Below are 14,463 nucleotides of genomic sequence, written 5' to 3'. Positions count from 1 at the left end.
TATGGGGTGACAATGTTGAAAATGCTGGTCCCTTTAATTAACCAGAACTTACTTCAGAGTTAATAGTGAGCAGGTGATGCTCATTGCAGCTTGTATTTAAGGGCTGTTTTTCCCCCCCAGTTAGGGTAGTTACTTCTAGATAGGGAGTTAGTCCAGAAGGGAAGAATGGAAACTGCTATTTGTACTGAACCATGGATTGACAATAAAACAGTTGTGGATCACAGACGGTCTCCTGCTTCCTGATTTTGGCGAATGGGTATCTGCCAACTGATCATGGGGTAATTTTCAACTTTGCTGCTGTTATGACCGACCGCTCCGGTCAAAGCCCCATTCAAAATATACGATTCTGATTGTGGTGGGACCAACGTACTGTTAATTCAATCCCGTCGTTCCACAAATCGGCTAACATATCATTTAAAACTTTCCAAATTAAAGAAAGACCCAGCCAAATTGTACCATCTATTAACCCCCGAATGAGGCTAACCAAACCAAGTATCTTTAAATCAACAAATTAACTCTTTAATTAGAAGAACTAAATTCTTAAACACTATGAAGATATTAACAACATTGAAAATAGAAAAAAATAGAGTCGTTGCAAATTTACAGTCCATTGTTGCTTGAAGTCCTCACCGGATGTTGCTCGAATTCCTCACAGAATGTTGCTTTCCTTCTCCAGTGAATTTCAACAAAAAATGACTTGTAAACACTTTCAACAGAATCAAGCTGACTTTAGAGTTTTTTGAGAGATAAAAGATTGCCACAGTCTAACTTCCCTTTCTTCAATTTAAATTACCAGAGATCTCTGTTCTGGCTTGACTTTTCTTTTTAGAATTTTGAGAGATAATAATAAACAGACTAAAATCCTCTTCCTTCAGTTTAAATGGTTGAGATCTCTTTTTCAGGTATGCTCATCACAGCTGTCTGTCTGTGTCTTCTGTGTGTATGTTCTTTTAGAACAAACTGTCTTCCTAACAGCCAGTTCAAAACTGAATTGTAACAAATGTATCGCATCAGGCTCACTCCCAGTGGGTATATCTATGGTAACGGGAATGCACCCTTTGAATCGCAGTCTCCAATTGGCTGTTTCTAAGGCAACGAGAAAGCACCTTCCTATAACTCCTAGGGGTTGCTGGCTCTTAAAGCAATACTGGTCCCTTGCAAGCCTTAAACGCAAACCGCATATTCCGAAAAAAAACTACAGCACCATGGCACTGTCTAAGCAGTAATATGGCAGAACGGTATTGGCCATTCGTTGTTTAAACTTGCTCTAATTTCACCCACTCAAATCAATGAGACTTCCTAAATATATTTTGTAGCTTGCTTGGAGTTCAGACTTTCATCTCATCAGATTTGAACCTAGATCTCAGAGGAAAAAGACCACCATGAGGCTGGGAATTTCCTTGGAGATGTCCTGCTCCGGAACTGTAACTTCTCCAGATGTGTGATGGAAACACTATTTACACGCATCAACAGGGTTTCTGCTGCATTTGCAGTGAAATTAGAGTGGCGGAATGGGAGGAGGTGTCTGAGGAACTTCCAGCTCTAGAATATCATGTAGTACTTAGATACTTAGCTCATAGGTTTGACTGATCAATTGTGCCAGACTGTAGTGAGCTGAGAATGGGAACTTTCCAATATGAGATTAATTTCATATAGCTGGCATTTCTACAATCTTACTGAATTGACATTTTGTTAGCTCAACTTGAAAAGCCTCAGAAAATGTTGCAATGTTTTTTCAAATGAGTATGAATGGAGTTTATATGATCCTGAAAGGCGGCCCAGGTCTACTTTTTTCTGTGAAACAAAGTTATGTCCACGGCTGCTAAACTATAGATTATGCAACTGTGGTTATTATTTTCACAATCCCAGTGGTAATGGTCATGTGACAATCTCATTATTCTGCAGTTAGTTTAAAAGTCAAGCACAATGGTGTTCCTACAGAAATCAGAACAAAGGCACTACAATTGTTGTTAAATAATTGCGTAGGATGTCTGTGTGTAAGACCAACTTTTGAACACTGGTGCCCTATTGTCTGCATTGGCTAAAATTGATGAAGTGGATGGTGCAATGGGTTAGGATAATAGACATTTGTCTCAGAGAAAGGGGTTCAAATTTAATGCAGACTGATAGAACACTAGTCTCCACTTTGGTGAGTGAAAGAACCAAAAAAAATGATTTTGGGTGGTTTCAACCCTTACCAAGGCATCCTAAGTTTTGCACAGAATATACAACACAGAAACAGGCCATTCGAACTAGCCAGCCCATGTAAACTGTCCATAATTCAGAAGAAGTCAATTGTGCAGACAGGCTTGGGTTTGATATGGAATACAATGAATGTAAGGTGTTCTTCTGTGACTAGAGTTGAGTGGAGCAGAGTGGAGTGAGGGTGAGGACACCTCAATGCTCTTCTTCAAAATAGTGCCATGGGATCTTTTGCATCCACTTGAGAGAACATAAAGGGCCTTGAGCAGCACAGCACTCCACTGGAATATCAGCCTTGATTTTCATATTCAAGTCCTGGAGTAGGACTTGAACCAACAACATTCTAACTCACATGTGAGAGTACTACCAACTGAGCCATGGCTGACACCCACAATAATGATTTCTGGAAACACAGGCACCTGGAGCCCTCCAAAACCTCACCCAAGTGACAACTCTTCATTGATGATCCTGTACAGTGAGCATCAGGAAAATACAATCAACAACCACCCATAGGCCATCAAGGCCAATCTCAAGCCTGTCTGCACTTCATGTCCATTTTTCCCACTTTCAAGCAAGAGGCACTGTACAGTGACAAGGAATGGGGAATCATAGAAATTTTAAGGAACAGAAAGAGGCCACGTAGCCCATTGTGCCTGTGCCGGCCAAAAAACAATCCATCCATTCTAATCCCATCTTCCAGCATTTGGTCCGTAGCCCTGCAGATTACAGCACTTGAGGTGCATATCCAGACTCCTTTTGAATGAGTTGAGGGTTTCTGCCTCAACTACACTTTCAGGCAGACCCTCACTACCCTCTGGGTGAAAAAAATCTTTCCTCATCTCTAATTTTTCTACTAATCACTTCAAATCTATGCCCCCTAGTCACTGACCACTCTGCTAAGGTAAATAGGCCCTTCACCTCCACTCTATCCAGGCCCCTCAAAATTTTGTACATTTCAATCAGATCTCCCCTCAGCCTTCTCTGTTCCAAGGAGAACAACCCCAGCCTATCCAATTTTTCCTTATAGTTGCATTTTTCCAGTCCTCACAACATCCTTGTAAATCTCTTTTGTACCCTCTCGAATGCAATTACAGACTTTCTGTAATGTGGTGACCAGAAAGGCACACAGTACTCAAGTTGTGGCCTAACCAATGAGTTATACAGTTCCAGCATAACCTCCCTGCTCTTATATTCTATACCTCAGCTAATAAAGGAAAGAATTCCATATGCCTTCTTAACCACCTTATCCAGCTGTCCTGCTACCTTCAGGGATCTGTGGACATTCACTCCAAGGTCCCTTACTTCCTCTACACTTCTCAGTATTTTCCCATTAATCGTGTATGCCTTGTTTGACCTCCCCAAATGCATCACCTCACACTTCTCCAAGTTGAATTCCATTTGCCACTTTTCTGCCCATCTGACCAGACCATCAATATCTTCCTGCAGCGTACAGCTATCCTCCTCGCTATCTTCCACACAGCCAATCTTTGCCTCGTCTGCAAACTTCTTGATCATGCCCCCTACATTTACATCCAAATTGTTAATATATACCACAAAAAGCAGGAGACCCAGTACTGAGCCCTGCAGAATGCCACTGGAAACAGCCCTCTAATCGCAAAAACAGCCTTTATTTCCTGTCACTGAGCCAATTTTGTAACCAGTCTGTGGTGTGGGACCTTGTCAAAAGCCTAACTAAAATCCATGTAGACCACATCAACTGCACTACCCTCATCTATCTTCCTTGTTACTTCTTCAAAAAATTTGATCAAGTTGATCAGACAAAATCTTCCCTTAACAAATCCATGCTGACTATCCTTGATTAACCTGTGTCCTTCTAAGTGACAGTTTATCCTGTCTCTCAGAATAGATTCTAATAATTTGCCCTCCACTGAGGTTAGACTGACTGGCCTGTAATTATTCTGTCTATCCTTTGCTCCCTTTTTAAACGGAGGTACAACTTTAGCAGTTCTCCAATCCTCCGACACCACACCCGTATCCAGTGAGGACTAGAAATTGATGGTCAGACCTTCTGAAATTTCCTCTCTTGCGTCTTTTAACAGCCTGGGGTACATTTTATCTGGCCCTGTTGATTTATCAACTTTCAAGGATGCTAATCCCATTAATACCTACTCTCTCCCTCTGTTTATCACATCCAATACTTCACACCCCTCTTCCTTAACTACAATATCTGCATTGTCCCTCTCTTTTCTGAAGACAGCGTAAAGTATTCATTAAGATCAATACCAACATCTTCTGCCCCTATACATAGCTTACCTTTTTGGTCTTTTATGAGCCCTACTCTCTCCTTAGTTATCCTCTTACTCTTAATGTATTGATAAAACATCTTTGGGTTCACCTTGATTTTACTTGCCAATATTCTTTCATGCCCTCTCTTTGATTTCCTAATTTCCTTTTTGATTTCACCCCTCCACTTTCTATACTCCTCTTGGCTTTCTGTAGTATTAATTTCTCGGTGTCGGACATAAGCTTTCCTTTTCTGCCTTATCTTACCCTGTAGGCTTCTTGACATCCATGGGCCTCTAGATTTGGCCGCCTCACCATTTTACTTTGTGGGAACATGTTTACTCGGAAACCCTTGAATCTACCTGTCAGAGGTAGTTTCTTTACGCAGAGAGTAGTAGGGGCGTGGAACGCCCTGCCTGCAACAGTAGTAGACTCGCCAACTTTAAGGGCATTTAAGTGGTCATTGGATAGACATATGGATGAAAATGGAATAGTGTAGGTCAGATGGTCGGCGCAACATCGAGGGCCGAAGGGCCTGTACTGCGCTGTAATGTTCTAATGTTCTAATGTTCTAATGTTCCTCTTTGAATGCCTCCCACTCTTCTGACACTGATTTACCTTCAAGTAGCTGTTTCCAATCCACTTTCGCTAAATCACTCCTCAGGGTAGTAAAACTCCTTGCCCCAATTGAGAACTCTAACTCCTCTTCTATCCTTGTCCTTTTCCATAATTATGTTAAAACTTACTGAGTTATGATCACTCCCACCAAAATGCGCTCCCACTGCCACTCCTTCCACCTACCCATCTTCATTTCCCAAAAAAAGTCTAAAACTGCACCCTCTCTTGTTAGACTTGCTACATACTGGCCAAAAAAGTTCTCCTGAATGCACCTCAAGAATTCTGCTCCCTCAATTCCTTTCACACTAAAACTATCCCTGTTAATATTGGGGTAATTAAAATCCCCTACTATTACTGCCCTATTGTTCTTTTACTTCTCAGAGATTTGCCTACATATCTTCTCTTCTATCTCTCTCTGACTGTTGGGGGGTCTATAGTACCCCCTGGCTGATCTTTCTTCTCCCCGGCCAGTGATGCTAAGGTGAATTGAAGTGCCTCTTTATAATGTCCTGGTTGAGAATCAGCACAGATCAGGAATCAAATTTGAATTATTCTGATCTGTATGATTTATTATTAGTGATGACTTTACCCTCTCAGCTATCAGCAAAGACAGGGCTGTAAACGAACAAACTGGTTTATTTTGTATAAAACACGAGAATGAACAGCATACAGTTCATAATGTGATCCATCAATTTCCTTGTTCTATATTAAATAGTAAATTAGTCAATGAAAGTGGTATTGTCTTCGTGAAAACGTGATTGGCAAACTTTTTGTTCTTTGGAGAGGGAAAAGAGCCATTCAGCATTTTCATCACAATGACAGCATGCACATGTGATGCCATGATACAATTTCCACAAGTCACAGCTCCTCTTCATCACAGAAAAACAAGTCGAGGAGAAAGCATAAAAGGAATGAATTATATTAAATACAGATTTCAAACAAAGAATGATGTACTGATCTGGTTATGTGCTTTAATACACCAGCAAAACTATAACAGCACAGATAAGCTGACTGCAGTTGCGGGACTGTCAATAACGATTACAATGTAAACTGTTGCTGTAAGTAATCAAATAACCAAGAATGAACAAATTTTAACTATGTGACATCCAGTAAAGGTTTGTTTTCAAACAAGGCCTCTTAGTGACCCTTGTTACAAAAAAAACACATCAATTGAATCTTTTCAGTTTTCCCAAATGAACCAATGTCCATATTTGTAAAATACAAGTCCTCAAAAAAAAATTTTAAAAAGTAGAAGCACTTTCATAATAGCTAAATCCATTGAAATTCAGAACAATATACCTTGTAGATATTAGAGGAAAGAAAATGCTCATGGTTGCATAGAGATTCAGTGTACAATTGGTTGACAGTGGTGTGTAGCAATGATGTAATTGCTGAGTAGCCTAGTCCCACAGGAGAACTGCACTATACTGTGCATTAGATCTATCACTTCTGCCTGAAGTCATTGGGGAGCACATAAATTAGTTAGACATGTATGCAGCTAAAGTGCAGTTTTTGCAATGAGCAGCCATTGTGTACACCACAGCTCTGACTGCTAATGTAGCCATGGATTGAGTTTCTGAATCCTCAACAAATCCCGTCAATAACCTCCATCAATAGAACATAGTAATCTCATTGATAATGGGAAGAATGACTATATCACAGTGCACTCAATTACAAAAAATAGTATGATCCAATATCTGTACAGTGCCTCTGAAAATACATAGAACAAAGGAAATAACAATTGAAGAGAATGTTGGTCTTGTATTTTATACCTTTATTTTAGCATGCAAGCCTTTGTACGTAACAATTCTCTCTGGCCCCCTCTCTCTTTCTCTTGCTCATGTTCATATTCCCTTCAGACCAGGCAGTTTAATTTCTTCTGCTAATGGACTGAGTAACGCTGTTGCATAAAATTCCTTTCTTGACTGTTTTAACATAATCAAGTTAACAATCGCATTAACATGTTTCAGGTGTATTTTAGGCAAATCCGTTAGCCAGTACCTGAGAAACTAAAGGAATTAAACATCGAAGGAAACTATGTACCATGAAAGTGCCTTTATGCTTATCAAAAGACTCTGGGCTGCATTTTACAAGTTTGCTGCCGATTCAAAGATGGCAGCGCACAAGCACAGGATTTACTCCGCAGAGCCGCTGCAATATTAAATGTGGGGGCTCATTTACATGGCCAGGGTTGACCGTGCCCCCCCACCACCCCCAATGACTTGCAGGGGGCAGGCAGTCCGTCCCAAGCAACAGCATTCAGCACAACTGCGCGGGCACCGATGCCATTTGGAAAGGGCTTCCAGCCCTTACATTTAATTTAAATTTTTAAAGGAATACACACTTTAGATTAAAATTAAAAAATTAAAGAAATGTTTCTATCCCCTCTCCCAGCCCCCCCCCCCCCTTTATCCATTTAGTTCATTCCTTGCCCTCTATCCCCGCAAAATACTTACCTTGTGTACCTGACCATCCCCCCGCAAGTTCATTAACTTTTACCTTCAACCTTTCCCAACATCCCCTCCACCAGTCAGAATAGCTTTTCCCCACACTCCTCCACATTGAAATATTTACTTGCTCCCCCCTCCCCACCAGTATCCCTTATCAGATCTCCAAAGGGAAATCCGAAGGCGTAGCCATCAATATGGCACCGGGGCGGGAGCGGGTAAGTATTTAATTCATTGATTAGCATTTTTTTGACTATGGTAATGTTGGTCCCATCGCCAAGCGGTGGGGGGGGGGGGGGGGTGTGCGCCACGAGGCCTTGCTGCTGCCGACAATATGGTGGCAGGCTTTCCCAGCATCGAGGCCCATGGCGGGCCTCTCTCGGAGGTATTTTCCGGACCGCTCTGCCACAACCCCCGACATCAGGGGGCCTATAAAATACAGCTCTCTGCTTCCATTGTCTTTTGAGGACGAGAGTTCCAAAGACTCACAACCCTCAATGAAATAATTTCTCCTCATCTCTGTCTTAAATGGACCCTTCCCCAAATGCAGGGAGTTTTGGAAAATTAAAACCAATGCATCAACTATCTCACTGGTCACTTCTTTAACACCTTAGGATGAAGTCCATCAGGACCCTGGGACTTGTCAGCACCGCAGTTCCAACAATTTGCTCAGTACCACTTCCCTGGTGATTGTAATTTTCTTGAGTTCCTCCCTCCCTTCCATTTCCTGATTTGCAGCTAATACTGGGATGTTACTTGTATCCTCTATAGTGAAGACCGATGCAAAAAACCTGTTCAATTCATCTGCCATCTCCTTATTTTCCCTTATTAATTCCCCAGTCTCACTTTCTACAGGACCAACACTCACTTTGTTAACTCTATTTTCAAATAACTACAGAAACTTATTATTTGTTTTTCTACTTCTAGCTAGCTTTCTCTTGTACTTTAATTTTTCCCTCCTTATCAATCCTTAGTCCTTCTTTGCTGTTTTTATAAGTAGTGATACCCCACCCCATCCAGAAAGGGGAAGAGGCTGCCCCTAGTGTTCCCTGAACCAAGGAGTCACTCGGTATATTAACAAAAAAAACCTCCCCTATCCTCGGGTGACCTACTTTGACCAATTGTTAGAAAAGAGCATCTGCTGAGATCAGGCCAATGCTACACTGGGCACCACTGAGGGCCAGGGTTCATGAACTCTCAACTTTGGGAGTTCCTGCCTCAATTACATCAATTCCCCTGTCAGGGCAGCAAGGCCCACTACAAGGACAATTGGGAATGTTGTGGTATATTGGACCATGACCCAAGTTACGGACGAACCAGTGAATGGATGCCAAAATTAAGGTAAGAAAAGCATGCAACAGTAAATGAATAAGTTCACAGAATAGCAGACACATCCAACAATCAATAAATTAGTCGTGCAGCAGACACCCTTGAGTTAAAACCTGCTCCACTCCTTGTTGTTGCTGTTTCCTGTGTCTTGGGCCACAAACAGACTTCCTCCATTTGTACTGCCAGTTTATTTTTCGAGCAGTATGTGCCATTATCATGTTTTTGCTGACTATTAAAGACATTTTATTAAAAAAGGCTCTTTATCAGAAAAGCAGTCTTTTAGTTTGCTAGGGTACATAAATAGTTAAAATTGTATATTTGTGTTGTATAATAAGTGTATGTCCTCCCAAACATTTCCTGCAAGTTAATGATTCCATAATGCATTGGCCATTATGAAGAACCATTGTAAGAAGGAAGGCTCCCAGAGAAAAAGTGGGGGGGGGGGTGCAAGTTAATTGGGATGATGGGAATGGTGGTAGGACTGTATGGAGTATGATTTAGTGGTGAATGAGAGGTCACAGGCATCACAGGTCATAGTGAAATCAAAGGTCAGGAATGGGCCACCGTGGGTCAGTGGTCACAGTTGGATCAAGGGTCATGGGGTTAAGGGTTACAATGTGCAGGATACAAGCTTGAAAAATGCAGGCTAATGATATGGGAACCTGAAAACCGGCAAGTAAGTCCCTGGTGCCCCAATAAAATTGTGTTTCAAAAACTTCAGGATGGAAACAATGTCTGAAAAAAACAGACTTGCATTTATACAGCACCTTTTGCAACTGCAGGATGTCCCAAAGCACTTTACATCCAATTAAGTACTTTTGAAGTGTAGTCACTGCTGTAATGTAGGAAATGCAACAGCCAATTTACTCCACAAACAGAAATGTGATTATGGCCAGATAATCTGTTTTTGTGATGTTAATTCAGAAATAAATATTGGCCAGGACACTAGGGATAACTCCTCTCCTCTTCTTTGAAATAATTCTATAGGATTTTTTTACACCCATCTGAGAGGGCAGTCAGGGCCTTGGTTTAACATCTCATCCAAACAATGACACCTCCGATAGTACAACACTCCCTCAGTACTGTACTGGTGTGCCAGCTTTGTTTTTTGTACTCAAGTCCTGAAATGGGACTTGAATCCACAGCCATTCAATTCAGAGGTAGGAGTACTACCAACTGAGCCATGGCTGACCCTGCAAAGCTTGTGCACAAGTTAAGGATAAATGCAAGGTACTGTTTCTTGCACAGAAGGCATGCAACTATTGGAAGGGGTCGTTAGGATGGGTGGCCCAATCCAGGACACTGGACTCCTTGAAGAAACAACTGGATGTGAGGGAAAGACAGTTGGGTTCATATTCTGGAAGGATGAAATTAAATGGACCAATGGTCCTTCTTCATCTGGAGTTATCTTGTGGAAAATGAATAAGTTTTTGAGAATGGCAAATGGCTCTCCTGTTTTCATGTGAAAATAAAGGTCATGTATAGAAATGCATATCAGCAAGATAATTGTTAAACATTTAGGTTCAGACATTATGGGTTGAATTTTACCAGCCCCTCAACGTCAAGAAGGGCCTGCCGCATATTACCAGCAGTTAGCGAATCTCGGTGCGTCCACACACCACCACCCCCCGCCGCCTGACGGCGGGCCCTTCATCTCCATATGCAGGTTGCCAATAAATATATTCAAAATAACTTAGCTGCCATCCCACGTCGATATTACGGCCTCCGTTAGGCCTTCGCACGCCTTCGGAAATCCGCACAGACGCCATTGCTGGGGGCACGGAGGCTGCCCCCACTCGTCATCGGGGGCGGGCACTCCGACCCCACTATTTAAATGAGTCCCCGAGCGAAATTTCGTGGGGGCTCCTCGGCGGCCGCTGAATGCGGGCACCCAGCTGAGTTCAAAGGGCGCCGCCATGAAGCGCAGCGCCCGAATAAAATTCAGCCCTATATGGGCAATTTTAACCTTTCCACCAGCAGAAACCAGCAGTGGACAGTTAAAATCAACAAGGTAACTTATCTGTCAATGGCCCACCTGGATCCCACTGTCTTCAATTTTAATCTTCTGAACAGGCAAAAAAGGCGTCTAACCTCCTGCAGCCAGCAAGATCCTTCTTTAAAGATATAAATCAGGATCCAATGATGTAATTGAGCCCAGACTGCAATTTTAACTGACTTGAGCAGGGAAGCCATTGTGACTTTACTGCCAAATAAAGACAATGGGAAGAGGATCCAGGTCCCAAATATACACCTTTTGTAAAACAACGACAATTTTAATTAATGTTGTGAAACATCTCAAGACACTTCACAGCAGCATTACCAAACAAAATTTGGCACTAAGCCACATAAGCAGGTATTAAGGTAGATGTCCAAAAGCTTAATTATAATGATAGGTTTGAAGGAACATCTCAAAGGAGGAAAGAGTGGTAGAGAGGCAGAGAGGTCTAGGGAGGGCATTCCAGAGCTTTGGCCTCAGCAGATGAAGGCACAGTCACCAATAGTGGAGTGATTAAAATTCAGGATGCTTAAAAGGCCAGAATTGGAGAGGCACAGATATCTCAGAGGCTTGTAGAACTGGAGGAAGTGACAGAGCGAGGGAGAGGTGAGGCCACGGAGAGATTTGAAAACAAGGATGAGAATTTTAAAATCAAGGTGTTGCCAGACCAGTAGCCAATATAGGTCAGCGAGAACAGAGTGATGGGTGAACAGGACTTAGTGCGAGTTAGGACATGGACAGCAGATTTTTAAATGGCCTCAAGTTTAAGGAGGGTGGAAGATGGGATGCCAGCCAAAGGTGCACTGGAATAGTCAACTCTAGAGGTAACAAAGTCATGGATGAGGGATTCAATCGCAGATGAGCTGAGGCAGGGACAGGGTCGGGCAGCGTTACAAAGAAATAGCTGGTCCTAGTGATAGTCCGGATATTTGGTCGGAAGTTCATTTCAGGGTCAAATACAACACTAAGGTTGCGAACAGCCTAATTCAACCTCAGGGAGTTGCCAGGGGGAGGGATGGAGTCGGTGGCTAGGGAACAGTGTTTGTAGTGAGAGGACCAAAGACAATAGAGATTAAAACTAACATACATGCCTAAATTTTACGAATTCGCACTCCAGATGCAAGGCTTCACCCACTACATGGCCATGTACATGATAGGCATTAGCCTAGCAGTAACTGTTAGTATGGCAACATCTGCCTTTTGTCTCCAGTGCACAACAGTTTAACCAAGACAACAGTTTTATGTTTTCTAGGAACTTCTGTTTCCAATGCATGCATATTATTGATCTGGAATTATGCATACACATTCAAACTGGAAGCTGGAGTAATTGCAAAGACTCCCCTTACTTGTTCAACTGTGCAAGTGTATCTGTGCATGTGAAGTAGACAGATAATTACATACCTGATGCACTTCAGGTTCAACAGAAGTCAAATCAGGAGCTGCCAGCAGAAGTCATGTCAGAGCATCTCCCAGAATTTGAGAGCCAACTGATAAAGGGAAGATAGATGCATTCCCCCAAAATACTACCTATACCTATACATCCTAATCCTCTCTGTCCTTCATCTGACTATCCCCCAGCCTTAATGTGAGTTCAGAATTCAATTTTCATTTCTAATCCTATCTGTGCAAAAAGTACAGTTCATAAATATTATTTTTGTAAGACAATGCTTTCCTGTTGATATGTCTCACTAACATTTACTAATATTTGTTTTTCAGAAAGTTAATATCTCAGGGAAAATGTACCTATAAGAATCCCCTCCATCTCTTCAGTTCTTATTCCCTTTGTAAAATTGACTGGGAACTTTCGATTTACATCTCAACAATTGGCCTTTTTGTTCTGTCCAATCAGGAAAAGGACCACACAAAGCAAAGCATCAATCTATATGTCATACAATCAATTATGACAAAATGTTTTAGAAATCAAAAGCTACTCAAAATTATAACTGTTTAGCCCAAAGTGTGAAGATGGAATAAATCACCTGCTGCTCTTCTTCAAAGTTAGTGACCAACAACACACAGTCATTATTTTCCTTCACCTGATGACCACACAGTGGGTGCTTCTGGCTTCCTTTAATTAGATTTTGAGCTCATGTTTACAAGCAAACAATCTCCAAATCCCCCAGCATTTAAAACAACATCAGGAATTGTAATTCCAGGCTGGCAAATTAGTCCAGGAAGGGGCTTTAATGTTAACCCCTTTCGAGTAGCTCAACACAGGATTTTATATTTGCTGAACACTATATCCTTTGTGTGGACGGCATTACAGTTTTGTATTTGCTACAATTAACAGCAAAGTTCCAAAATCAGTATTTCAACAGCCAGTGATAATAAATAATTTCCCATATTTTAAAGGTGTAATAGAAATAGAGTAATTTGTAAAGTCAGAAGGGGTTTTAGTCTTCAATTGTAGTTTCTTGGTTCGACTTAATAGAAACAATGACAATTTTCAGATTGTTTAGAAAAAGGAAACTGTATCTAAGTTTGTGTCGGTTAAATTATTAAATAAAATCATCTACTTGTCCTTGGTAAATGTTATTTTAATTAATTGGTTTAATAATCTGAGTTTCACACTTGGTCACCGGACAACATTGAACCCTCTCTTCACAATAAGTTGGTGTGCTTTATATATTGCTCATTTTAATTATAACAGGAAGAAAATAAATAATTAGGATTCGAAGAGCGAATGCTAACTTGTCACCTTTATAACCAGCACTTCCTAACTGAATGGTCTAAATTGGTCCACCGTTTATTAGTTACTGTTTACTTCCATGCCTCTATCGTACTGCACCACATCGATGTCATGGCTTTGATCGAGATGACCGCAGTTTGCTGCTGCGCATTAAAGCAGCAAGAACTGTTATCAGAGGGTGAGTGACCACCCCACACCACCTCCACCGCCCCCTCCTGAGGTACTGCGTGGAGAATCCTGAGCAACAATCCAGTTTGTTCAGCATGCTGCTGGAGCCAAGGGGACTGCAGCCCAAGAAAAGGAAACAATGAAGGCTACCTCGCCGGGCTGCTGTCTCTGTGGACTTGCAGGGAGTGCACTGAGGTTGCCACATCCATTTTAAATACTCACTGCTGGTTCATTTGATAAATTGTGCCAGTGAACACTCTCATCGTCTTAAACACAAATATCCATTCTGTAATGCTGCACATTTATTCAATGTGCTGCGTTTAAAGGTAGTACTTACACTATTAGCTGCAGCTTCTCTCTGTGATGTCTGCAAATATCTTCCTTTAACAACGAAGAGGTGCTTCACTGCAGATCGGCACAGCTGAAGATTTGGAAGGAGTAAAAAACGGTGCTGTGACGGTTCTGGGCGACATGACGCGATTTTTAAATGAAATCAGTAGATGTAAGGCTTGCTGAGAGTGCCGCAACCGCGGCTCCAGCCACATCGCGACACGACCAATGCAGCAGCAATAGCTTCCCTGCTCTCACCGATACAGGATACTGCACTGCGCAGGCGTCCAGCTCATTTACAGGATCAATGACCTTTGTGCCTGTTAGTCAAAATTGTCAAAAACATCGCAGAAGTTGCTGGAGAATGAAACCTCTTGTCTCTGATAATTGGGGTCAACTACTGTTACGAACATATGAAAATGACAGACAAGCCCAATTGG

General features: G+C 41.8%; 1 protein-coding gene across 1 annotated transcript in view; it reads right to left on the bottom strand.

The window, feature by feature from the left end:
* Window positions 1-14,100, bottom strand: part of sacs (sacsin molecular chaperone) — a 145,658-nt gene extending 131,558 nt beyond the window's left edge. The window contains exon 1 of the mRNA XM_068033633.1: window positions 14,031-14,100. The gene's annotated coding sequence lies outside the window, so the exon portion shown is untranslated. The remainder of the gene's footprint in view (window positions 1-14,030) is intronic.
* Between the last annotated feature and the right edge of the window lie 363 nt (window positions 14,101-14,463).

This window comes from Heterodontus francisci, chromosome 6, assembly GCF_036365525.1.
Source record: "Heterodontus francisci isolate sHetFra1 chromosome 6, sHetFra1.hap1, whole genome shotgun sequence".
Classification (NCBI taxonomy): domain Eukaryota; kingdom Metazoa; phylum Chordata; class Chondrichthyes; order Heterodontiformes; family Heterodontidae; genus Heterodontus; species Heterodontus francisci.
Note: the sequence above shows the minus strand (reverse complement) of the source record. Positions and strands in the feature narration are given on the sequence as shown.